This window comes from Chlorocebus sabaeus, chromosome 15 (genome assembly GCF_047675955.1).
Source record: "Chlorocebus sabaeus isolate Y175 chromosome 15, mChlSab1.0.hap1, whole genome shotgun sequence".
Classification (NCBI taxonomy): Eukaryota; Metazoa; Chordata; class Mammalia; order Primates; family Cercopithecidae; genus Chlorocebus; species Chlorocebus sabaeus.
Window position 1 is genome coordinate 57215030 of NC_132918.1, and position 24951 is coordinate 57239980.

Sequence of the window (24951 nt, forward strand, 5' to 3'; positions counted from 1 at the left end):
AACCGTGTAATAATGAGTAATAATTGTAGTCAATGTGTAATAATGAGGAGACAGTGAATTGTGAATAACTGAACAAGGGAACAAAGGACACTAAAGTCAATTTTGTGTTAGGGAAAGACATTAGGTTGTAAGGAACTGGGACCCATGTAAAAAGCGAGGACCTAAAATTCTCCTTATACAGCAGACATTTATTATAAAAATGAGCTTCGCACAGTGACTATATACCTGTATTTCAAATGTTTTGAATGTTCTGTACCTGATAGAAATTTAATTTGTTATAAGACCCAGAATCTGGAAACTCAATTTGTCTGAAATATTATTTTGTTTGTTTGTGGTAAACTGTCCAACATTCTGAAAAAGTTTGGTTTTTTTTCCTAAATGTGAAAAAAAAAAAAGACAACGAAGAAGAAGATAAACATTTTTGTCCATGTCGATAATGCTTTGGCAACAGGTTTAATCACAGATGTGCTAATAAGTTCTGAAATATTTACAGTAATTTGTGTGTTTTGCTGAAGGTGCCTGAAGCAGTTGAGAGACATTTATGATGAAATGTTCTGAAGAAAGTGGTTAAATTTGAAATTTCAATGACTAAGAGAATTGATTATGACAACTTGTTTTATTAGATGGTAAGTATTGTTTAAACGTTCATAAAATTTGTTTAGTAGATTTATAGATGAATCAAACTGAGCACTAAAGAAAGAACAAATACAGCAGTCCCACCTTATTCAAGGAGGATATGTTCTAAGACACACAGTGGATACCAGAAATCACGGATAGTACCAAACCGTAATATGGTATGTTTTTTTTCATATACATACATACTTAACGATAAAGTCTGATTTATAAATTAGGCACAGTAAGAGATTAACAACAATAATTAATAAAAAATGGAACCTTTTTTTTTTTTTTTTTTTGAGACAGCCTGTTGCCCAGGCTGGAGGGCAGAGGCGTGATCATAGCTCGCTGCAGCCTCCAACTCCTGGGCTTAAGTGATTCTCCTGCCTCAGCCTCCCAAAGTGCTGAGATTATAGGCATGAGTCACTCTGCCCAGCCAAAATCCAACAATTATAACAATATACTGTAATAAAAGTTAAGTGAATATGGCCTCTCTCTCTCTCAAAATATCTTCTTACACCATATTCACCCTTCTTGTGAAGGCACTGCAACATAAATGGGAAGTGCCAGGAATAAGTAATTCACAAGTATTACATTGCCTGCTGTTCTGATAGTGTGGCAGAATCTGCACTGTCCTGCTCTGTCCCTCCCAGGATGTGAATCCTCCCTTTGTCAATGCTGTATGCACTCTGTCTACATTATCTGCCTGTTAGTTACTTCGTAGCCTTCTCAGTGATCAGATCCACCACCGTGGTATCAAAGGGCTTGTGTTCCAGTAACTCTTATTTTACTTAATAATGGCCCCAAGGTGCAAGAGTAGTAATGTAATACTTTTGCACCTTGGTTGGCCACAAGTCCAACTGTGTAAAGTGATACTGTGGATAAGAGGGAATTACTGTAATAGAAATGCTTACATAGAAACTGTCGTGTGGCATTAATGAGCTTTACCGATCTCTAGATATAAGACAACTTATATCTAGAGATGGGCCAGGCGCAGTGGCTCATGCCTGTAATCCCAGCACTTTGGGAGGCCGGGGTGGGTGGATCATGAGGTCAAGAGATTGAGACCCTCCTGGGCAACATGGCAAAACCCTGTCTCTACCAAAATACAAAAATTAGCTTGGTGTGGTGGCATGTGCCTGTAGTCCCAGCTACCCGGGAGCCTAAGGCAGGAGAATCGCTGGAACCAGGGAGGCGGAGGTTGCAGTGAGCCGAGATCATGCCACTGCACTCCAGCCTGGTGAGGAGTGAGACTCCATTTCAAAAAAAAAAACAAACAAACAAAAAAAAAAAACACCAGCTTTTCTGGCTAGGGTGGGGTCCACACCACCCTTCACCCTTCAGACACCTGACAGATGGGAGAGCCACAGTCAGGCACAGGCCTCACTTCTCCCCCATGCAGCCCCTCTGAGGGTCAGCCCAGACTGCTGGCTCACAGGGCTTTGCCCAGAGTTCCTGAGTATTAGTCTGTCCTCACAGAGGCGACGGCTTTGTCTGAAGGGCCTCTGAACCCCACAGCCAAGCCCAGGCCAAAAGCAGCCAGGAGCCCTGGAAGTCACCAAACCAGACAACTCTGAGGAGGCAGGATTGGATAGAAGGACCCTCATTTTCCTCTTAGAAAGCAACCAAAAGCAACAGGTTCAAATTAAAAAAAAAAAAACAAAAACTAAAAGCTTAAAGCCTTTCCATGGAGACTAATAACTTTGGATAGCCTTGGAGTAGTAGCTATTTCTCTTATGGAGCATGGAGTGTGCAGAGGTGCCTGCAAGGGGGCTAAGAGGGAGATGGGGAAAGACACGTACAAGAAGCAGCTCAGCAGAAAGCTGTGAGCTGGCAGGTCCTGGCCTGTGACCCTGCTGAAAGCCCATACCCATGTCTGTAGATCTCAGAGTCCCACACCTGAGTCTGTCTCCCCAGCATTCCCTTGACCAGGAGGGTAACACGGGCAGACCCCAAGCTCCGGGGAGGCCAGGAGCTCCCACACAGAAGGGTGCTCTGTGGATGGTTAGGAGCAAGGCTTGGCCATGGAAGGCACTTGGGACCCCGGGTTTCTCACTGATGCGCTAGGTGGCCTGGGGTGGGCCCTATTCGCTCTCTGTGCCTTTGTCTCCCCAGCGTCAGGCTGAGGAGGAGGAGCAGTGGGGTCTCACTCACTTGAAGGCTCCCACGTAGCCGAAGTACAGTTCTTGGGAGGAGCAGGCACACTTGCCAGTCCCTTTCCCTGCACACAGTTGACACAGGTGGGGGAACTTCTTCATGTCCGCACAGGGGACGCAGCTGCTGGAGAAGAACTTGGCTGCTGCTGCTCAACACGGAGACATGGACCCCAGGGCATGAGCTGGCTGGGGCCTCCAGGTCATGCATATGCGGGAGAGAGTGGCCCTCGTTGAGAGCCCATGCGTGTGCACACACCTCCCAGGACTGGCTGAGGAAGTGGGTGTGCAGGGGCCAGCCAGTGCAGCCTGCTGGAGGTGGCTGGCAATGCCCAAGCCGGAGGGAGTGCACGGCCCAGGGTCCCTGCGGGTTTAGGCATCACACTCATGTGGTGATGGAACCCACAGGAATGTTCCCCAGCTTGTCCGCTGCAGGGTGTGAGAGCTGCTGACCTACACTGAACCAAGACTTCAGTCCCAGTGGCACGCAGTTCTGCTAACTCACCCACATGGAGGCTCGAAGGGGCCAGACTGAACTCTAAATACAGCAGGAACACTTGCACGTCAGCCAACCTCCAACAGTCCTTCTTTACCTCAGGAAATGCCTCCCCCTCAACCTCCCCTTGGGTATCCAGAAGCTGTGGTAGCTCGTGAGATATGCCTTCCGGGAGAGGGCTGGGACAGCTTGTCGAGGAGTGGGTAGGAGGTGTGCTACCAGCCACTGCACAGCTGCCCAGATGCATGTCCAGTAGCACCTGACACTGAGGCAAGTGATCACTCCCAGAAAGGGCAAAGCTGGCCAGAACCACGATCCAGGCTGTAACCCTTCTCAGGTCCCTGCAGCCGCTTGTCCCTGTCACAGTCAGACATCAACACTGCAGAGGTTGGTCGGACTCAAAAAGATGTACTTTTGCAGAGTTCAAAAAGATCTGGCCATCATCTTTCAAGGGCTGAAAAATCACCCTAGGCTTACTGTGCCTCAACATAACTGAACAGGAAGCCTGGAGAACACAAAAAACCCTAGCGCCAGCCCAGTCAACCTTTCCTTGCCCATGTCCCAAGCCCGCACCTAAGGCATGGAGGCCTGAGTCCTGGCAGTGTGGCTAGAAGCCCCAGTGAGCCTTTCTGGGAAGCTGGGAGGGAGGTGGCTTTTCTCAGTGGGCCTCAATGATGGCCCTTGTCAAGCCAAGCGACTAGGGATAAGGAGGAAGATGGGACTGACACCTTTCCTCAGAGAAGACTCAGCTGCCAGCTCCCAGGAGTTGCTGGTGCACACACCCAGCCAGTGCATGTTTAAAGCAAGTTACCCTCACTCCATCTTGGAGGCCGTGGACACATACACTTCACAGAGACAGTGTGACTCCAGCACGGCCCATGAGGGTGACCGGTGCAGAAGCCCTGCCTGGGGACACCCAGCCCCAGCTGGCTCATCTGCTTCAAGGGAGCTAGGGGGAAGCAGGGTCCTGACGGGGATGTTCTACCCAGCAGACCAGCCCAGGCCCATGTCGTAGGACTTCTTGCCTTGGAGCTGGCTCAGCTGGAAGTTGGTGCCCTCTTCACCACAGCAATGACATAATAGTGGGTTTGCGGATCTGCAAAGGAGCAGAGAGAAAGAAGGGTCAAAGGAAGATGCCATATTGTCACTGATCTTCTGGAGCATGTACCATGCAGAACTCTGGGATGCTAGGACCTCACCATCCCCTGGCAAGTGGGTAGAAAAAGAAAAAAAGCCCTTAATTGACAGGAGAGAGAACACCGTCCCTTTTCAAATCAATAAACACTAGTTCTTTTTTCTGCTAGTCCCTCTAAGCCAGTGGAGACAGGATCCTCGAGGTCACCAGGTATTACAGGGCCTACTGAGTGGAGCGCACTTAGGGATTGTTTCAGCGCCCAGCCATTGTGTTGTTACTGCTTCTCTCTGAGGGCTTTTCTCCTTTTCCCCATTTTCCCCCTTTTCCCCAACAGCGGTTCTCCCTGCAGCTCAAACACAAAGTGAAGGTGTAAGAGGAAGGATGCAGGGGCGTCCCAGGAATATGCCGGGGCCCTTCAAGTGAGTCAGACTGAGGCTGGCTGCACTCACACACACACTGATGACACTAATGGACAAGTATAGGAAAGAGGCAAAGCCTCATTCTTAGACTCCCTCAAATCTCTCCTCACCCTAGACGGAGGCCCGTGTTCTGTCGCCCAGGCAGGGTTAGCACAAGGAGAGGCAGTCAGGTCCTTTGTGTCTCCAGAGAGGGGCCTCCCATGGGTAAGACCCCACTGGGTGAGCAATGGACTCTTGACAGCACTCCCCTCTCAGGCTGGAGATATCCCACAGCTAGCAGCACCAGCGGAGTTTCTACCAAAATGTGCAAAGTTTATAGTCACCCAGGAAGAGCCAATTTCCCAGCTCTCAGGAGTCAGCATGAGAGACAGCCTCCTTCAATCCAAAGAGCTCCAGCAACTTGGTTCCCTACTAAGTGTAATGCTGACAGGGCCCCTGCCACACCCACCATTGCTGCAGTGTCAGACCAGAGACACCCGTCCCCAGGGAGAACACACCATCTTTTGACCCATAGAATTCTGCCATGATGGGCTTCAGGCTGTAGGGGGTCTGCCTCAAACACTAAACCTCCATCAATGGTCGCAGCATCTGCTTCCTTTGCCTGAAAGAGAAGGGAACAGACCATGAATGATGCCCATCACCTCTGAGAAAGACTCCTCTAACCCTCTGCCAGAGACACTTGCTCAATAGACACTTGCATGGCTTCAAGCCTTCTTCACCTCCATCATGTAACTGCTCAAATGTCATCTCCTCAGTGAGGCCTTCCCAGACCACAGTCTTCAAACTACCACCTCGTGTATGCTGGATGCCACTTTGTTTTCCTTCAGAGCCCTTATCAACCATGTGTCCCCTTTGGAATGTAAGCACCATGAAGGCGGAGGCATGTTTGTCTGTTCTGTTCCCTACTGAATCCCAGCACCTAGAGGAGCACCTAGCACAGGCAGCTGTTCAATAAACATTTGTTGGGTACGTGAGTGAATGCATTGTAGAATATTTCCATCCATAAGAAGTCAGGTTTTGCACTCTCAGATGTGGATTCCCTTGGCAGGGATTTGTCAGCCAAAAGTTCCTTCCTTCGAGAAGCAAGCAACTGCACAGCCTCTTCTCCACAATGAGGTTGGATCATCTCCCTACCTGTCATGGAAATCATTCTTTTTATTCATTTATTAATTGACATTTAAAGCAACTTGAGTTTTTCTGTATTCGTCTCTTTTCCTCCATCCCACTTTTTCTTATAAATGTTTTATACTATATATTCATATATATGTATGTATATTTCTATCTATGTATGTGTGTATAAAGTTAGGACTCTATTAAATGTGTGCATCAGAAACTGACACGAATTACCTTAAGAAAAGGAGAGATTTAGTATACAGGTAAAAGGACAAAAGGCCACTGGGCCTTGTGAACACTATCAAGATGAGAAGCAACGAGAATTGACATGGGTTTCAGTCCATCCTATGGGCTCCAGCTCATGATTATGGCCTCCAGGTAGTTCTTGCCTTTCTCCACTTTACATACATCTTTCTTTCCTGACTGACTCCTCTGCAAACCCCAATAACAGATGCAAAAAGACAACAGTCTCATAGAGACTGCTTAGCTAGCACCCACAACTGTATAAGGTCAAATTCCTCTAACAAATCTCTCCCACTCTCTTCCCATAAACACACACACACACACATTATAAAAATAGATGAAAATTTATGCACATCTTTATGACCCTTACTGAATATTTCTAAATTGGTTTCCAGAAATGATATAGAAATGTATAATTTATAATGCCAATAGCAATGTATACCAATTTCACTGCAAACCTACCAGTGAGAAGTGTTATCACTTTAGAAATGTCATTACATTACTAAATATAAACTGCTACTTTTAGAATGGTTTTATTTGCATTTCTTTGTTTATTAAAAGGGATGAACATTTTTCCTTTATTGTTAATATTCTTAGTTGTAATGTCTTTTCTGCAAATGGCTTGTTTGTAGTTTGTTATTCTTCAGTATTTCTTATAAGTTTAAACGACATCTTTATATAGTTTGTGGTTTTGTTATAGCCGATGTGATTTTTTTTTTTTTTTTTTTTTTGCATGCTTAGGGCTTTTTAAAAACATTTCTTTGTCATGGTTTAAATTTTTTTACTTTTCCAAATATGTCTACTTTTGTAATTTCTCTAGTTATGTGTATGTCTTTTAATCAAGTTGAGTCAAGCTGGGAATTTATTTCGGTGAATGGACTAAGAAGCTCACTTGAATATTTTTTCTGAATGACTACCCAGTTGTCCAACTAAAGACTCCTTTCTCAGCCATTTGTTTGGCAAGTTTGCCTCATTATACTTATCTAAATCTAGTACATATGTATCAAAACACCACATTTACCCCATAAATATGTACAATTATTATTTGTCAAATAAAAAATTCAATTTAATTTGATTTAAAGAACAGATCTACATGTATCTTACCTAAACTTATTAAGCCTAGGACCCTCATGCCCTAATGTCTATCACAGTTTGCATCTATATCATATCATGTAGATAATTAGATAGTTGAATGGATATACAGAAAGCTGACAATGTATCTGAATTTTGTTCTGTTCCGGGTCTTCTGCATATGTGCCAGTATCCTGTCCTTTGCAACATTGTTAGTTAAATATGGTATAGTTTTAGGTAGGACTCAGCCACTCCCTTGCTACTTTTCTTCTTCGTAATACAACTTTGAAATTTCATGCATGTATTTTTTCTCGAGAATGTTATAAATATTTTATTGATTCTTTTAAAAAGACTGTATTTTGATTAAACGTATACTAAATTTATGAGTTAACTTTGGGAAGGTATGCAAGTACGTGATATTTAGTCTTTCCATCTGGGAATACAGCATATGTTTTCATTTGTTAATAAATATTATTCACTTGTTACAGACCTTTATATTTTATTTATTTATTTACATTTTATTTATTTATTTATTTTGAGACAGAGTCTCGCTCTGTTGCCCAGGCTGGAGTGTAGTGGTGCCATCTTGGCTCACTGCAACCTCTGCCTCCTGGGTTCTCCTGCCTCAGACTCCCAAGTAGCTGGGACTACAGGTGTGTGCCACCACACCGGGCTAATTTTTGTATTTTTCTAAATGACTAGAGATGGGGTTTCACCATGTTGGGGGCCAGGCTGGTCTCGAATGCCTGACCTCAACGATGCACCCATCTTGGCCTCCCAAAGTGCTAGGATTACAGGTGTGAGCCACCACACCCAGCCTATATTATATTTATAAAAGCCTTGATGATCTCTCATATAATATTTTTCCACAAATATTTTTCTTTTTATCATTTTAAATGTAAATGAGATAACAATTTTGGGATTTTCTTCACAGTTAACAATTGTTGGTATATGAAAACGACTTTGTGATACATTTATCTTTTGCCAAACTAATGTATTCATTAATAAATAACTATAGTAACATTTCTCTTGATTCTACTGTATTTTCTAGGTGTTCCACCATCTGAAAATATTGGTGTTTTTGTTTGTTTCTTCTATCTTATATGCATTTTATATCATATTGCACTACGATAACTTCCAAAAACAATATTTAGTAATAATACTGACACTAGAGCTTCTTGTTTATTTCTGAGCCTTTACAGATTCTCTTTCAATGTAATGCTAGCTTTGCTTGACATAAGTATTTTACTGAGATTGAATCCTTCTCTATTAGGTGTTGAATTTTGATTAGGATTATGATTTTTGCTATCAATGAATGTTGAGCAGCTATATTTTTCTCTACCCATAGTCCCTGCATTTTCAGATCTTTGGCTTGTTTCTTTCTGCTCTAAAGCATGGGCTGGTTCCTGTGGGGAGAAAGCAATAAACAACAGCAAGTGCAGAAAAACAAAATGAAAGTATAGACTTTCTTCCACTCTGTTTTAGTCAGCAGCGGCTTACTGCGATGGCCTTAATGTACTCAAGGGAAGACGTTCTCTTCACGCAAGTGACAAGGGGACCATCTGCTGGAAACACTTTTTTATATTGTCTCAGAAACTGGCACACCTCATGGCCTCATGATCTGATGTGGCACTCCATCTTCCAGTTTTCTCAGGAGGGGCCAGGCACAGCGCTAGGAGGGAGAGGCCAGAGGTGTAAGGGACCCACAGCACTCACTCTTCTGTGCTGGGAGAAGAGGTTAAAGACAAGATAAAGGGTCAGCTGAGAGGGGTACACACAAATTCCATAGGCTGCCTGGCTCACATGAATTCTCTGGTCCCATTTCTTTGATTCTGCCCCACCCCTCAGCTAAAAAAGCCAAACGCCTCCATCAAAAGTTAAACATAGAATTAGCATACAGTACAGCAATTTCACTTTCAGGTATATATCCAAAAGAATTGACAACAGGGACTCAAACACATGTACACGAATGTTCACAGCAGCACTATTTCCAATAGCTAAATGGTGGAAATGGCCCAAATGTGCATCAACAGATGAATGCATGAACAAAAATGGGGAATAGCCAGATGATGGAATATTATTCCGTCATGAAAAGAATGAAGTACTGCTACATGCTGCAGGGTAAATGAACCTCAAAAACTCCAACTTGAGTGCAAGTAGCCAGACACAAAAGGCTACCCATGATATGATTCCATTTATATGAATATCTAGACTAGGTACATCTATAGAGACAGGAAGGAAATTAATTGGTGGTTGCCATGTGCCAGGGGGTGAAGAAAATGGGCACTGACCACTTATGGGTATGGAGTTCTCTTTTAGGATGATGAAAACGTTTTGGAACTAGATAGAGGCAGTGGTTGTACAACATTTCCAAGGCCCTAAATACTACTGATTCGTGCACTTTTAAATGACTAATTTATGTTATGTGAATCTCACCTCAAAAAAAAAAAATGCTTCCTATCCCCACAGGTAGGGCCTAGTGATTCACCCAGTATCTCAACATTGGCGACTCGAACCTTACACGGTAGGGTTGCCGGGATGTTAAAATCAATGACTTTAGTTTACTGGCATTGTAAGGTGCAATAATTAGTGTAGAGAGCACTAGAAAGGCAAAATGCTATTTACAAATCTGTGGTATTTGGGCAAAACATTATTTAAATGAACTCTAGAAGGTGAGGTTTGCAATAATAACTGTTACCATTTTTGACTGAGCCCCATATGTCAGGCAGTGGGCCAAGCACATTTCTTTCCTCTAATGTGAAATGAGATTTTTAAAAAACTGCCAGGGAATTAAATAACTGGAGTTGAACTTAATATTTGAACCATCCAGGTCTGTTTGACTCCAAAACCTATACTGCTTTTTAACTGTCTATAGGTAGGAAATATTAAAAGAAATAGGACAGAAGATGCCAAATTACCTTACACAGAATCCCATGTCAGTGATGAAAAGGGACAAATAGAGCCCTTCAAATTTACTTGAAAATGTCTTCAGTAGCAGCAAGACAAGGTAAGAAGCCCAAGTGAGGGAGTGGAATTATGCAGGCCATGTGCCTTTGTGTGGAATGTCAAGATAAGGCCTTTTTTAGAAGTCAGTATTTTCAGTCACCACTGTATTTGTGTTAAAAGAAAAAAAAAAAAAAAAGGTGGAGAGTAGCTTGATGTGGTACTGTGTGTCTACAATCCCAGATGCTTGGGAAGTTGAGGCAGGAGGATTGCTTGAGCCCAAAGAGTTTGAGACCACCCCGGGCAACATAGTGAGACGTGTCTCTACAAAAAATAAAAAATTAGCTAGGTGTGGTGGCATGTGCCTGTAGTTCCAGCTACTCAGGAGGCTGAGGTGGGAGGATCTCTTGAGCCCAAGAGGTTGAGACTGCAGTGAGCCATGATTGCGCCACTGCTCTCCAGCCTGGGCAACAGAGTGAGAACCTATTTCCAAAAAAGAAAGAAAGAAAAAGAAAAAGAAAAAAAGGTATGAGTAAAAGCCAGGAAGCCTCCCATAATTTGGAAAAAAAAAAAAAATGAAGAAAAAGTTCAAATAGAAACATCATAAAAGACTATATATGAATATAGGAATAGAAAATAAGAATATGAAAAGATCTTCACATTGTGAGTCCCCAGAGAAATGCAAATTAAAGCCACATGGAGATTGACTTCACTACATACCAATTAGAATGCATACCTATTAGAATGGCTAACTGTGAAAAACTGACACCACCAAGCACTGGCAGGACATGGAGCAGCTGAAACTCTTAAATGCTGCTAGTGGGAATGTAAAATGGCACAGCTACTCAAAGTCGAGTTGAACATACACTTACCGGTATGACCCAGTAATTCTAGATATTTAACCAAAAGAAATAAAAACATGTCCTCCGAAGACTCGTCCACTAATGTCCATGGCAGCTTTATTCATAATAGCCCCAAACTGGAGACAATCTAAATGTCCATGAACAAGTGAATGGGTGAAAAAGTTGTGGTAAATCCATTCAGTAGAGTACTACCCAATAATAAAAAGGAATGAAGCATGCTACACACAAGAACATGGATGAATCTCAAAACAAGTATGTCGAGTTTAAAAAAAAAAAAAAAGTCAAACAAAGCACAATATACTGTATGATTCCACTTACGTGGAATCCTAGGAAAGACAAAACTTATCTATAGTGGCAGAAAGTAGGAATGACTGCGGGCATCTTGGGGGTGATGAAAATGTCATTTATCTTGGTGATAATTACATGAATAGTTATGTTTGCTAAGATTCACTGAACTATATGTATACTTTAAATGAGTACATGGTATTATGCTATAGGTAAATCATACTTCAATAAAAATGATTTTAAAGGCCAGGTACGGTGGTTAACACCTGTAATCCCAACACTTTGGGAGGCTGAGTCAGAAGAATCACTTGAACCCAGGAGTTCGAGACTAGCCTGGGCAAGATGGTGATACTCCATCTCTACAAAAATTTTTAAAAATTAAAAATTAGCTGGGCGAAAAGAAACTATCATCAGAGTGAATAGGAAACCTACAGAATGAGAGAAAATTTTTGCAATCTATCCATCTGACAAAGGGCTAATATCCAGAATCTATAAGGAACTTAAACAAATTTACAAGAAAAAACAACCTCATCAAAAAGTGGGCAAAGGATATGAATAGACACTTTTCAAAAGAAGACATGCAGCCAACAAACATATTTAAAAAAGCTCAACATCACTGATCATTAGAGAAATGCAAATCAAAACCACAGTGAGATACCATCTCATGCCAGTTAGAACAGCAATCATTAAAAAGGAAACAACAGATGCTAAAGAGGATGTGGAAAAATAGGAACGCTTTTACACTGTTGGTGGGAGTGTAAATTAGTTCAACCACTGTGGAAGACAGTGTGGCAATTCTTCAAGGATCTAGAACCAGAAATACCATTTGACCCAGCAATCCTTTACTGGGTATATACCCAAAGGATTATAAATCATTCTACTATAAAAACACCTGCACACTTATGTTTATTGTGGCACTGTTCACAATAGCAAAGACTTGGAACCAACTCAAATGCCCATCAATGATAGACTGGATAAAGAACAGGTGGCACATATACAACATGGAATACTATGCAGCCATAAAAAAGGATGCATTCATGTCCTTTGCAGGAACATGGATGAAGCTGGAAACCATCATTCTCAGCAAAATAACACAGGAACAGAAAACCAAATACCACATGTTCTCACTCATAAGTGGGAGTTGAACAATGAGAACACACGGACACAGGGAGGGGAACATCACACACTGGGGTCTGTCGGGGGGTGGGGGAACGGGGGAGAGATAGTATTGGGAGAAACACCTAATGTAGATGATGGGTTGATGGGTGCAGCAAACCACCATGGCATGTGTATACCTATGTAACAAACCTGCACGTTCTGTACATGTATCCGGAACTTAAAGTATAATAAATAAACAAAATAAAATAAAAAATTAGCTCGGCATGGTGATGCACACCTGTAGTCCCAGCTACTCAGGAGGGTGAGATGGGAGGATTGCTTGAGCCTAGGAGTTCGAGGTTGCAGTGAGCTATGATCACACCACTGCCCTCCAGCCTGGGTGACAGAAAGAGACCCTGTCTCTATAAAACAGAAAAAAGAAAGAAAGAATTTTTAAAAGAAAATGAAAGTATGCGCAAGCAAGCTAAGGATAGAAAGAGTCAAGTAACCTAGACTAGGTCACTCACCAAAAGCACTGGCCATATGGCAATTTAAAGCAGGGGTAATCAGAGCCTGCTGTGAATATTTCAGACTGATCCTGAAACGGGAAAGCTGCTGGTGCTCACCAAACAGAGAAAGTTCTTAAGCAAGGGCAACAAGCTGAGAAAGGAGGTGGAGGCCAAGGTGGAGGTACTGGCTGTCTGAGCCCTTGGCTCCTGGATCTTACAGGGCATACCAATAACTGCCCCATTCCCTTTGGTCTTTTTTATTTAAGCTACTTCGGTTGCATTTTCTGTCATTTGCCACCAGAATCGTTCTTGTTTGACTAGAATACTGAGTTTTGAGGAAAGCATATCCCAGACTCTGGCCTGGTCTAGCAGCCAAGAAGGAGAGAAGGTGAATGCGGAGGCTGAAATGGGCAGCTCTTGCCTCTGGTTTGTAAACACAGGGTGAATTGGGAAAATGAACTTTTGGTCAGAGCCTGACATTGCCAGGACAAGAGACAGAGGAAGAACAAACAGCACAAGCCCTGTTCAGGAAGAATTTCGGAACCATCCCAGCGGGGCTGCACTCTGGGTTTCCTTGTGACTGCAGTTGAGCTACAGCTGTGCTCTACCTTCCAGCCTTCCCTAGCCCCAGCAGAGCTCCCTGTGTGGCCCCATGTGGCAGTGCTGAGCCAGGAAGGGGCCACCACAGCACCCCCTTCCCTTCCTGCTTTCTTCTTGCTCTGCCCTTGCTCTGGTTATCCCTCACCCCACATAAGATACCCTACCCCAGAAATTATTTACAACAGTCTTAGACATGACAGAACCAGGGCTGGTCAGAACCAACAGTTGCTGAGTCAGCAAGGGCTCTTCACATGCATGAGTTCATTGACTTTGCATCACTCCCTTCCTCAAATCACCCAGCCAAGAGCCCTGGGGGAGCCCATCCTTGCAAAACAGGAAGGGGCCCCTTGCTTTTATGTGCAGGATTTTTACCAGTGAAACTCACCTGTGCCTAGAACTCTGCCTGCCACTAGACACAGTATCTCATTTTCACAGTAATTGTGTGTTTGTTGACTCCGCCTCAAAAAAAAAAAAAAAAAAGAAAAGAAAAGGCAATTACTAGTGAATGAAACCAGCTCAGAGATGTCAAGGGAGAGCTCAGAGTCACATAGCAGTGAGTGACAGGTGGATCTCATTCTACAGTGATTGTTTTTTCTCTATATCCCTCTACCTCTCTGTTGTATGGTAAAAGTACTGGAAGCGCTCTCCAGTTTGGGCCAAAAAAAAATCCCTCTGGTTAGATGTTAGGCACACCTAGCCTGTGTCCCACCTGCTCCTCCCCTGCACTTAATAATAACCCTTAAGCCCTGGGGGGGGAAATCCCTTCTCTCCTCTAACCCCATTTCCTTCACTTTAAAGGAGATCAACAGCCTCTAGGCCAGGGGTCATGAACTGATTCTGTCACGGGCTAAAGAGTAAATAGTTTAGGCTTTGTGGGCCACACAGTCTCTGTGGCAACTACTCAACTCTGACCTTGAAGCCTGTGAAAGTTGATCATACAGAACTGGGTCGTTTTTGTCATATCCAACTAAAACACGGTGAGAAGTCAGGGGCAAAAAAGCACTCGGGGCTCATCCCATTGCTCCACATGTGAAATTCTTCGCAAGCCTGGCTGCTGAAACTGCCTATTGTGACCTGAGACCAGTTTTAGTTAACAGCTACTGGCTAAGTAGCTACCACTCTAAGGTTAATTTTACCTGTTATAGTCCCTCACCAGTCAGGACTTGTCAGTTCCCCAAAACTTTACTTGTGCCAATGAACTTTCTAGAAGAACATTTCTCCTTTTCTATGAAACCTCCAATCTTCTCTTTGTCCTTTGGACATATAGAAGACAACCCAGTCTGTGTGTATGCCCAGAATTTCAATTCTTGCTTCCCAAATAAAATGTTTTAAACTTGGGGATATTGACTTGGACAAGTCTGAAAGCTGCCATAGACAGTATTTAACTGAATGATCATGATTGCATTCTAACAAAATTTTATTTATGGACACTGAAATTTGAATTTTATATAATTTTCATGTCACATAATATTGCTCTTTAGATTTCCCCTTCAATCTTTTTTTTTTTTTTTTTTTTTTTTTTTTTTTTTAAAAAAGCAGAGTCTCACTCTGTCGCCCAGACTGGAATGCAGTGGTGTGATCTCGGCTCACTGCAACCTCCATCTCCCGGGTTCAAGAGATTCTCATGCCTCCACTTCCTGAGTAGCTGGGACTACAGTCGCGCGCCACTCCATCCGGCTAATTTTTGTATTTTTAGTAGAGACAGGGTTTCATCATGTTGGCCAGGCTGGTCTGGAACTCCTGACATCAGGTGATCCATCCACCTCGGCCTCCCCAAATGTTGGGATTACAGACCTGAGCCACCGCGTCCAGCCTTTCCCTTTCAACCATTTAAAGATGTGAAAAGCATTCTCGGCTCATCTAGGTGTATACAACATCAAGCCGCAGACAGGATTTGGCCAGCTAGTCATAGTCTGCAGTCCTCTCTCTGGTCAACGGATTTCTGCGAGGACCAAAGTGTCAGGTGCGCCCGCGTGGAGAAAGCACTTTTAGGGGTGCATCGCAGCCCTGCAGGCCCGCTGGCTGTCCGGTCGTCGCGCAGGGTCCCGCTGTGACCGAGCCGCTGCTGGCACCCAGTGCCTCCACAGAGCACCCCGCAGCGCCGGCCCCCACCTCGACTCCCAGCGCGCACTCACCCAGGGCCCCGGCGTACAGCAGGGCGCAGATGGTGAGCCTCATTCTCCGCGGCTGGCGAGCGTCACCCACCCGGCTCTCGCGCCTCGTACGGCTTTACCCTGCCGGAGCAAGAAGCGCCTCCCGGGAAAGGTTCGCCCTGGGAAAGTAACCCTCGTTACTCCTCGCACTCCTCCCGTGGGGCAGGCAGCTAGCAGCTTGTGCCTTCAGTGGGACAAGAGGGCTTCAAGATGCGAGCCTCTCTCCCGCCCCCTGCCCAGCGCCGGGGTCTGCGAGGCTGCACCTCGGGCGAGGGGGCAGCACCCCGGAGCCTGAGCAGCTTCGGAACGCACTAGTCCGATCGCCTTACAACCCAGAGAGAGATCCGCAGGGGGTCCCAGGTGAGTTGCTAGTTCGCAACTTTCTGACCCCCGGACCCTCATCCAGCCCAGCAGCTCCTAAACATCTCAAAAACACAAAATCTTTGGGATTCGGGGACTGTCCATAGGGTGAAAACTGTGGGCTCTTCCCCCAGGAAAGCACGCGCTCTCGTATACACAACGTTTTAACACAATTCTCAAGAATTCTCAGACTCTTCCTCCCAAATGGTCTCCATCGAGAGAATGGACCACTCCCGAGTCCTCTCGGAAACTCTACCCAAATGACACTGTCCCCAGCAGCCCTTAGCTCTGGGAGGCCAAAGTCAGGTGAAGCGCTGAACCCAGAGAGGGCTGCCTCTCCTCGCACCTGCAGCGCGATCCTGCTCAAGTCTGTGACTTCTGCCTGGGGAAAATCTGAATTTAAATAAAAATTTAAGAACTCTTAAAGTATAATAAATATACATACAACGTCGCATGTCCTAAATAAATGTACTGCTTAGTTATCATCAAATGAACTCATCCACATAACCAGCACCCACATCAAGAAACAAAACATTAACAGAGCTGGCACAGCCCCCTCCCACAAAGGTACCCATTATCTTGACTTCTAACAGAATAGACTAATTCTGCTGATTTTTGAGCTTTATACAGATGGAATCATACCATATGTACAATTTTGTGTTTAGCCTCTTTCACTGGAGATTCTGTGTGTGAGATTCACCTATGTTGTGTATAGTTGCCCTTTATTCATTCTCAGCATTGCACATTTTACACTGTGTATGCAGCACGTTTTATCTTTCCTCCTGATCGTTGCAGTCTTCAATTTGGACTCCTAAGGATAGTGCTGCTGTGAATACAATTTTAATTTTATTTTCTATCTGCTGCTAGTATCTGAAAAAAAAACAATTGGGTTTTGTATATTGACCTTGAATCTAGTGATCTTGCTGAATTGTCTTATTAGTTGGAATTGTTTCTTTTCTATGTACATCCTTATATCTTATATGGATAACGTCAGTTTTGGTTTTCCCTTTCAGATCCTTAGGAATCTCTTTCCTCTTGACTTACTGCACTGGCTAGAACTCACATTACATTCTACTACATGTCTTTTAGTGCACTTAGGTATGCATTACTGCAGGGCTTCCCCATACATCATGAAGTAGATGTATGTTCAGCTTTAATAGTTACTGCCAAACTATTAATACAATATTGAGTAGAAGTGGTGATAGGGAAAGTTTTCAATAATTCGCCATTAGGCAAAATTTTTGCTGGTGTTTTGTTTTAAATATTATTAACCATATTAAGGAAATTTCCTTCCTTCCTGGGTTGCCGAAATTTTTTAAAAGTCATGAATGGGTATTGCATTTTGTCAAGTATTTTTTCTGCATCTAAGATACTTATATGATTCCCTTTTCTTTTTATGTTAATGTGGTAAACTCCTCTAATTGTTTCTTTCTCTTTTTTTCTTTCTTTCTCTTTCTTTCTTTCCTTTCTCTGTTTATCTTCCTTCCTTCCATCCTTCCATTCTTCCTTTCTCTTTCCCCCTCCTCTCCCCTCCCCTCCCTTTCTTTCCCTTCCTTTCACTTCCCTTCCCTTCCCTTCCTTCTTGCTTGGGTCCTGCTCTATTGCCCAGGCTGGAGTGCAGCTGTGGGATCATAGTTCAGTGAAGGCTCCACCTCCTAGGCCCAAGTTATCCTCTCTCCTCAGCCTTCCAAGTAGCTGGGGCTACAGCTGTGCACCACCATGCTGGACTCCTTTAATTGATTTTTAAATGTTAAACTACTCTTACACTCCTGGAATAAACCCTCCTTGGTTATTATGTATAACTTTTTTTTTACATGTTGCTGAACTTACTTTTCTTTTTAGGATTTTTTGCATTTGTGTTCGTGAGAGAAATCATTCTGCAGTTTTCTTTATCTTAATGTCACTAAAAGTTTGGTTTCAAAGTTATAACGGCTCACAAAATGAACTGGAATATGCTACTTCTTTTCTTATTCTCTGGAAGACACTGTGTAAGAATAGCGTTCTTTCTTTCTTAAATGTTTGCAAGGCTTCACCAATGAAGCCACCTGTGTTTAGAGTTTTATTTGTGGAAAAGTTTTTGATAACAGATTGAGTTTCTTAAATAGCTAGAGAAATATCCAGGTTTTATGATCCTTCAAATTTCAATATTGGTAAGTTTTTTTTTTTTTTTAAAGAAATGTGTCCATTTTATCTAAATTTTCAAATTTATTGATATAAAATCATTCACGATCTTATCCTTTGACATTTTTAGTATGTGGTATTTAGTGTTTTCATTGCTGATATTGGTGATTTACATTACCACTTTTTCTTGGTTAGTATTGCCAGGATTTTACCTATTTCATTAATCTTTTCAGAGAATCAACCTTGGCTTTGTTGTTTTTCTCTATTGTACGTTCATTTACTATTTCATTGATTTCTGCTCTGTTGACTTTCTTTGAGTTTTGGTCTTTCTCTAGCTTCTTTATTCTTTCTTTCTTCTTCTCCTCCTTCTCCTTTCTCTTCTTCTTCTTCTTTTTTTTTTTTTTTTTTTTTTTTTTTTTTGGACAGAGAGTCACTCTATTGCCCAGGCTGGAGTGAAGTGGCATGATTGCGGCTCACTGCAACCTCCGCCTCCTGGGTTCAAGTGATTCTCCTGCCTCAGCCTCCTGAGTAGCTGGGATTACAGGCATGAGACACAGCACCTGGCTAACTGTTTTGTCTTTTTTTTAGTGGAGATGGAGTTTCACCATGTTGTTCAGGCTGGTCTCTAACTCCTGGCCTCAAGTGATCTGCCTGCCTTGGCCTCCCAAAGTGCTGGGATTACAGGTGTGAGCCACCGTGCTTGGCTTCTCTTGCTTTTTTTTTTTTTTAAGGTAGTTAAGGTCATTGATTTTTCAGCCTCTCTTCTCTACTATATGTGATGAAGGCTATGAATTTCCCTATAAGCATTCCTTTTCTTGATATATTATAACTTCATGGTTTTTCAGTTCAAAATATATTCTAATTTTATCGTGATTTCTTATTCAACTCATGGTTTATTTAGAAATGTATTGCTTGATTATCCAGGTGGGCCAATATCATCATAAGGCTTCTTTAAATGTAGAAACAGAGCCTCCAGAAAGGAACTCAGGCCTGCTGACATCTTGATTTAAGCCCAGTGAGACCCATTTCCGACTTCCAACCTCCAAAACCGTAAGATATTAAGTTTTTTTTACAATAGTAACAGGAAACTCATATACTTGATATATTTATTGGAGCCTCTTCCAGGTGTAGCATTATCTTTTTATCTCCCATTCCATGGAACTTCAAATTGTGCCAAATATCTTAAGGAGAAAACTGGCCCTTTGTCAAGCTTAGTTCTCTGCTCCTCCCTTCTCACTGGGATCTTGCCTCTACTTCTGTTTTCCCAGCCCTGAAACTGCCATCAGCTCGGCTGATTTCTCTGTAAGCCAGCAGTGATCCTCTGCTCAGGCAAAGCCAGATTCCCTCTGACTTTGTGCCAAGTGGTTCATCTTCAACTGTCCTGGCTCTCCCTTCTCTTATTCAAACATTTGAAAGGAAATAGGGTCTATGAGGGCAGAGATCACTTTTTTCTTGTCCAACATTCTAATACAAGGTTGGAAAATAGTGTCTGCTATAATATTGGGCTCAAAAAATCACAGATCAATAAATGCACACGAATGTCTCAAAAGTGGGTTGAGCAATCTCCTCTGCAGACCTATGGAGAAAAACCAAATAAAGTCCAGAGGTGATCATTCTTTCTAAGGTTAATTATCCACCTAAAACTAACACAGCCTAAATCCAATAGCAGCCACTGTGCCCCCGACCCTAGATTAGATCAAACTCTGAAAACTTCATGTGTACTGAGACAAAGTCATATTGCAAAGATAGGACATCCAAAGTGCTAAAGTCATTTCTGTGCTTTGGTGCAGGCTCTCACAAATAGCAAAGCAGAAGGTATGATGCTTGTATGGTGGAAAACAGTTTAAAAACTTCATGGCAAAGATGACCTTTGGAAAACTTGGGATGTATAGATTTATTATTAATTGTGTACCAGGCAGGGTGCTAAGTGCTTCCCAAATGTTAATTGATAGTAACCCCACAAGGTTATTGGCATCCCCTTTTTGTACAGAGAGAAAGTGAAGCACAGAGAGGTTAACCAGTGACTTGCCCAAGGTCAGGTAGCTAGTAGGTGTCCAAGCTGGCATTCAAACTAGGCAGTCTGCTTCCATAGTCCATGCTCTTTCTCATGTGGCCTCTGGCATTTGTCTCTGGAGCAATTTCACACTTTCCCCTTTCCAAGGGATCTTAAAGTAATAACAGCATGGGGGCAACGTGTTTGTTTAAACTGTTTCCAAGTTCAGAATTGGTTGGATTGGCACTAACTGCTATCATAGCAAAGGTCCAAAATCTTAACGGTTTAACACAATAGGAGTTGACTTCTTAGTAACATAAAGCCCATCTGGCAGCAATCATGGTGATTTGTTAGGATGGGAATGGGGAGTTCACTTTCATAGCTCCATTCAGTCATTCAGGGATCCAGGCTGAGAGAGGTTCTGCCATTTTCAACACATGCTTCCAAGACTGCTCCATGTGTTGACATTCAAATGACAGAATAAGGAAGAGCTTGGAAGGTAGTGCAAGAAATTTTCCTGGATCAAGCCCGGATGTGACAAACATCACCTCTACCTATATTCTATTGGCCATAACTCAGTCCCATGACCCCACCAATTGTAAAGAGGATGGGAACTGTAGTCCCTGGCTGGGAAACTACTTCTCAGCAACAGTAAAACACTATGAAAGGGGAGCACATGTCTGGGGTCTTTTGTCTTAGTTTGAGCAGCCCCAGAAAATGGACTTTTAGACAAGACTTCTCAGATGTTTTATTTGACAAGAAACACAGGCAAGAAAGTAGAGATGTGGCTGGGCACGGTGGCTCATGCCTGCAATCCCAGCACTTTGGGAGGCCTAGATGGGTGGATCACCTGAGGTCAGGAGTTTGAGACCAGCCTGGCCAATACAGTGAAACCCCGTCTCTACTAAAAATACAAACAATTAGTCAGGTGTGGTGGCAGGTACCTGTAATCCTAGCTACTCGGGAGGTCGAGGCAAGAGAATTGCTTGAACCTGGGAGGCAGAGGTTGCAGTGAACTGAGATCGCGTCACTGCACTCCACCCTGGACAACAAAGCAAAACTCCGTCTCAGTTTGGGGGCGGGGGAGGGGGGAGAGAAGAAAATAAAATACAGATGCGAGACAGGGAGAAAGGCATCCAAAGAATGTGTTAACAAGTCAATTGCCACTGTGCCACTTGTGGACCCTGGGCCTTAATTCCCCTGAGGAAACTATGAGAGTCCGAGTAGATATCCCATCCATGGGACATGCAAACAAGGGTTTTTGTGCACCAACTCCTGTCAGCCATCATTTGAGGGTTTTTTTTTCCTATGGGTCATAAATCCTTTAGCCCTCTGGCCTACTGTGTGGGTGGCAGAGCAGATTCCTGGTGCCAGAGAATGCCTTCATGCAATGAACACAGATGCTGGCAGCTGGAAGTTTCCTAATGTGCATTAATGCTAAGGGTGAGGGGGTATGGGTGAGACACTAAGGGTTTCTACATGGTCTCTGCCAGAATCCACCAGTAACATACGACTCAAAAGACAATGTTTTTGTCCCTCCCTGCCCAAGCACACATCTGCTACACAGTGGGGAACGGGGAGGCACAAACAAAATAACAACAATAAAACTTCTTTTCAGAAAAGGGAGCAGTGGAGATCCATAGCCATCATTAGTCAGTAACAATTTTGAAGTTGGGCAGGCACTAGGAGGCTCTCTATTGGGGGTTCTGTTTAGATCAGATTCTGTTCTGTTACAGGAGCTCCTTTGCTCATTGCTCTTCAAGATCCCTGGTGTCTCCTTCTGGGAGGATCTTCATTTTCTATTACCCTCTCTACCCATATCTCAGTATTGAGGAGTTTGTGCTTCTTGGGGCTGTATGACTTTTCACCTACTTGTGCTGCGAAAATTTGAGGATTAAATCAAAGTATGAATACTCCAGGTTTCTGGTTGGGTTCAGAAAGCAATTACCTCAAAATGTTCATAATCTTCAGATCTATTTGGTTCCAGTCAGTTTCACATGGTAGCTGTCAACCTCACACATACGAAACAAGGTCAAGGGTAGGGCCTGATTCCACCAGTGAACATACTTGAGACAGTTTTAGATTTAGATGGTTTATTACTTCCATAGATAGCAACAGAGAAGAATAAGTGAAAGATGTCATCTCCCTGGGTCTGATGATTGCAATGTGAGTTGTAGGATACTCTATTACCAAGGAGCCAAATCTAGATGGCAGCTAGTGCTTTTATATTCTGCAGGCTTATCATGAGGGGAGTGGGGCAGAAAGCCCCATATCTCATCAAAAACTGGGAGGTGATGAGAAACTATGTCATGACGGCCTCTTAGGAGAGACAGAAAGGCGAGTGAGAGATGCCTTTCTAGTAGATCCTTAGACACCTCCTTTAAGGATGACAAGTGTTCTGCCAGGGCTCAGAGAAGTTGCAACTCAAGCCTTTGCCTCTATTGATAAGTGTAAGCTTATCAACAGGGGAAGCCATGGCAGAGTTGTTCTTCTACATAAGTAGTCCTCTCCCCCGTTCTTTCCTAGACAAAATTTTCACACCTGATCGCCATCTTTGGCCCCATACCTCTCTCTCAGTTGATGGTGCCTACCTAGCTTGGGTGAGAGGACCATATTCTTTAAGTAGATCTTTTCCACATAGCCGGGTTGTAATGGGCATTTGTTGCTCAAAACCTTTCTTAGGTTTATCTCTTGTTTTTAGGACACAGATGAAGTCAGCTTTTCCAACTTTGCAAAATCTCACATACTTGAATTTTTTTTTTTCTTTTTTTTTTGAGTCAGGGTCTTGCTCTGTCACTCAGGCTAGAGTGCAATAGTGAGATCATAGCTCACTATAACCTCAAACTCCTGGGCTCAAGCAATCCTCCCACCTCAGCCTCCCAGTACCTAGGACTACAGGGGTGTGTCCCCCACACTCGGTTAATTAAAAAAACAAAACAAAACACTTTTTTGGAGAGACAAGGTCTGGCTGTGTCACCCAGGCTGGTCTTGAATTCTCGGCCTCGAGCAATTCTCCTGCCTCAGCCTTCCAAAGTGTTAGGATTAAAGGTGTGAGTCACTGCACCTGCCCGGATTTTAAAATTCTCTTTATTTTTGTTTGCAAACAGACCAATTCCCTGAGCTTGTCTTTTGCTTATCTAATTAAATGCAGCCAGTAGCAACCAACATAGAATAGAACGTGCTACTGATATTCCATTTTACCTCCTCTTTGCTAGAGCTCAGCAGACTTAGTAGGCCTATGTTCTATCTTCCAGGTTACTGAAGACCATAGTTTAAACAAATGTTTTGCTAATCAGACTATTTCTGTAGTGATAAATATCATTTACTAATTTCACTTTTAAATTGTACATTCAAGGCCAGGCGTGGTGGCTCGTGCCTGTAATCCCAGCACTTTGGGAGGTTGAGGCGGGCGAATCACAAGGTCAGGAGTTCAAGATCAGCCTGGCCAATATGGTGAAACCCCATCTCTACTAAAAATACAAAAATTAGCCGGGCATGGTGGCACGTGCCTATAGTCCCAGCCACTTGGGAGGCTGGGGCAGAAGAATCACTTGAACCCAGGAGGCAGAGGTTACAGTGAGCTGAGATCATGCCACTGCACTCCAGCCTGGGTGACAGAGTTAGACTCCAGTTCAAAACAAAAATAAAAACAAATTGTACATTCATTTATTTATATATATTCATTTACAGCATTGGAAACAAACATAAAACTCTATCACTCAAAAAACCTAGTTTTAGTTTGACTTTAATTTTGAGAAATATTATCTATGTAGTAAAATATAATAAGAAATATTCATATTCCCACCGCCCACATTGTAAAAGTAACTATTTAGTCATATTTGTTTCCTGTGATTTCTTTCCCATTCTTCTTTTTTGAGATGGAGTTTCGCTCTTTTTGCCCGGGCTGGAGTGCAATGGTGCGATCTCGGCTCACCGCAATCTTCGCCTCCTGGGTGTAAGTGATTTTCCTATCTCATCCTCCCAAGTACAGGCACCTACCACCATGCCTGGCTAATTTTTTGTATTTTTGGTAGAGACAGGTTTCTTCATGTTGGTCAGGCTGGTCTCGAACCCCCAACCTCAGATGATCTGCCCACCTCAGCCTCCCAAAGTTCTGGGATTACAGGCATAAGCTACCGCTCCTGGCCTCCTTTCCCATTCTATAAACAGATAAAGTTGCCTGTAATCTCATCCCAAGCAGGGTCTAGAGAGACTGGCTCTAGGTGACAGAAGTGCCAGAGAAAGAGGAAACTGACCCTAAATGCCAGGAAAGTGAGGGGAAAGTTAATTCCCAACCCCAACTACAGTTTTTTCTATTCTTTTCTTTTCTTTTTTTTTTAAGGGGGGAAGGGGGCAGGGTCTCACTCTGTTACCCAGGCTAGAATGCAGTGGCACGATCATGGCTCACCACAGCCTCGACTTCCTAGGCTCAGGTGATCCTCCCACCTCAGCCTCCCGAGTAGCTGAGACTACAGATGCCCGCCACCACTTTCAGCTCATTTTTGTATTTTTTGTAGAGATGAGGTTTTACCATGTTGCCCAGGTTGGTCTCAAAGTCTTGGGCTCAAGCAATCTGCCCACCTTGGCCTTCCAAAGTACTAGGATTACAGATGTGAGCCACAGCACCCGGTCCCCAGCTTCTTTTTAAAAAAGTTTTGTAAATATTAGAGATGGGGGTCTTGCTAGGTTGCTTTGGCTGGTCTTAAACTCGCAGCCTCAGGTGATCTTCCAGCCTGGGCCTCCTAAAGTACTAGAATTACAGGCGTGAAACACCATGACCG

The 24951-nt window shown here is 43.4% G+C and overlaps 1 long non-coding RNA gene across 1 annotated transcript; it reads right to left on the reverse strand.

Moving 5' to 3' along the window:
- Positions 1 to 538: 538 nt before the first annotated feature.
- LOC140713495 (uncharacterized) lies at positions 539 to 15915 on the reverse strand. Its single transcript, XR_012095585.1, has 3 exons — positions 15679 to 15915; positions 5316 to 5419; positions 539 to 4360 (listed from the first exon to the last, which is right to left on the reverse strand). It is a non-coding gene; the product is annotated as an uncharacterized lncRNA (long non-coding RNA).
- Between the last annotated feature and the right edge of the window lie 9036 nt (positions 15916 to 24951).